Source organism: Kryptolebias marmoratus, linkage group LG13 (assembly GCF_001649575.2).
Source record: "Kryptolebias marmoratus isolate JLee-2015 linkage group LG13, ASM164957v2, whole genome shotgun sequence".
Taxonomy (NCBI): domain Eukaryota; kingdom Metazoa; phylum Chordata; class Actinopteri; order Cyprinodontiformes; family Rivulidae; genus Kryptolebias; species Kryptolebias marmoratus.
Genome location: NC_051442.1, coordinates 18,367,701 through 18,369,431, shown reverse-complemented (window position 1 = coordinate 18,369,431; position 1,731 = coordinate 18,367,701).

The following is a 1,731-nucleotide window of genomic DNA, read 5'->3' as shown; positions in this document are numbered from 1 at the left end:
CGTGACGCAGGTGCCCCAGAGGTTCAAGCACCGCCTGACAGAGATGCCAAGCCTGACAGTGATAGAGTAATCTCATCTGAGTCAGTGCAGGAGCAGGAAATGGGAGCTGATTATCACACACACACACACACACACACACACACCACTCCGTGACCTTGGGGGGTGGTGGCAAAAGTCTGAACGGAGGAGCCAAGAAAAAAAAAGGTCTATGTACAAGACACCTCACCTTTTGTCTGGCAGGAATGTCTGCAAGGTGCCCTCATGAGGAGGCAGCGTAAACGCACCTCTTACCCCTTTGCTCACACGGCAGCCAATTGTACAGAACAAACAACAAAAAAAAAGAGAGAGATAAATAGAAAATGTGTTTGCACCGTGAGTCTCGTGCTGGAACTCGTTCGCCTGCAGCCGTTCGTGTCAAGGCGTTAGGCAAAGGGGTCCCAAACGTCGGTGCTCGGGCCGGGTGATGCCCGAGGACTCTCGGCTACTACCGCGCCAAGTTCAAGCTCAATAACTGTAAGAGTGACCGAGTTGCGTTTGCCAAAAGTTGACTAGCTGTGGTGCTCATCTTGAACCGAGCTGACTCCAAAAGTTCATCAGCCGTAGACAGACACCTGGTGACTACTTCCTGAGAGTTTCAATAAAATCTGTTCAGGGGTTCAGGAGATATTTTGCTAACAGACATTATTATTATTATTTGTAAAGTTTCAAGCAGTGATCTTGCACAATCCAGAAGCCGTTGAATTATGACTCGGGCATGACTCTCAACTACTACCAGACTAAATTGTAGCTCATTATCTGTTAAATTGACTGCCTTTTAGCCATTTTTGTGTTCGCTAAGGTTGATCAACTGTGGCGGCCTTCTTGAATCGAATTGACTCCAAAACCTAATCAGTTGTTGATATACATCCAGTGATTACTTCTGGAGAGTTTCGATGAATTTCGCCCAGTGAATCATGAGATATTTTGCTAACAGACAGGCAAACAACTGTTTCCATGTTTCTTCTGGTTTATAGGTAAGAACTTGAATAAATGAACACAATGTCTCCGGACAAAATAAACACGTTTAAACCTTATATTTCTCAGCATCTTTGACTTTGATTAATCTTCTTTTCAGGCACTTCAGAGCATGTCTCCAAGCTTGTTCCATTCTCAGGAACACACAGGAAGTCCATCTCTCTCACCATCTGAGATTTAGGTTAACAAACCACCTCAAAAACACTGATTATTGTGGATTAAAAATGCACAATAGGACTGTCCTGTCCCCTGTTTTGACACGCTGCTTTAGACACGTTTTAAATAAGGTTATCATTTGATCAGAAATGACAGTCATAGCCGTTTTGGTCAAACCTTGAAAGTGAAGTTATTAATGATCAAATCGCACGATTCATTCGTGCTTGGACTATATGTTGAGGATGACTCTGAGCTACAAACACGCCAAACTTGAGCCCAATATCTGTCAAATTGACAAATTTAGAGCAATTTTTGTGTTTGCTAAGACTGATTAGCTGTGGCGCTCGTCTTGAATTTGATGGACCCCCAAAAGATAATCAGTAGATGTACATCCAGTCATTACTTTCTGGGAGTTTCATTAAAATCCGTCCAATGGTTGGTTGATGAGGTATTTTGCTAACAGACAGACACACATTACTGCTCCCCCGCTCTTTCAGCAACGAGCAATAATAAGGTATCGACATCACCCAGGAAAGTTGAAAGTTAAAGCAATGATTCACA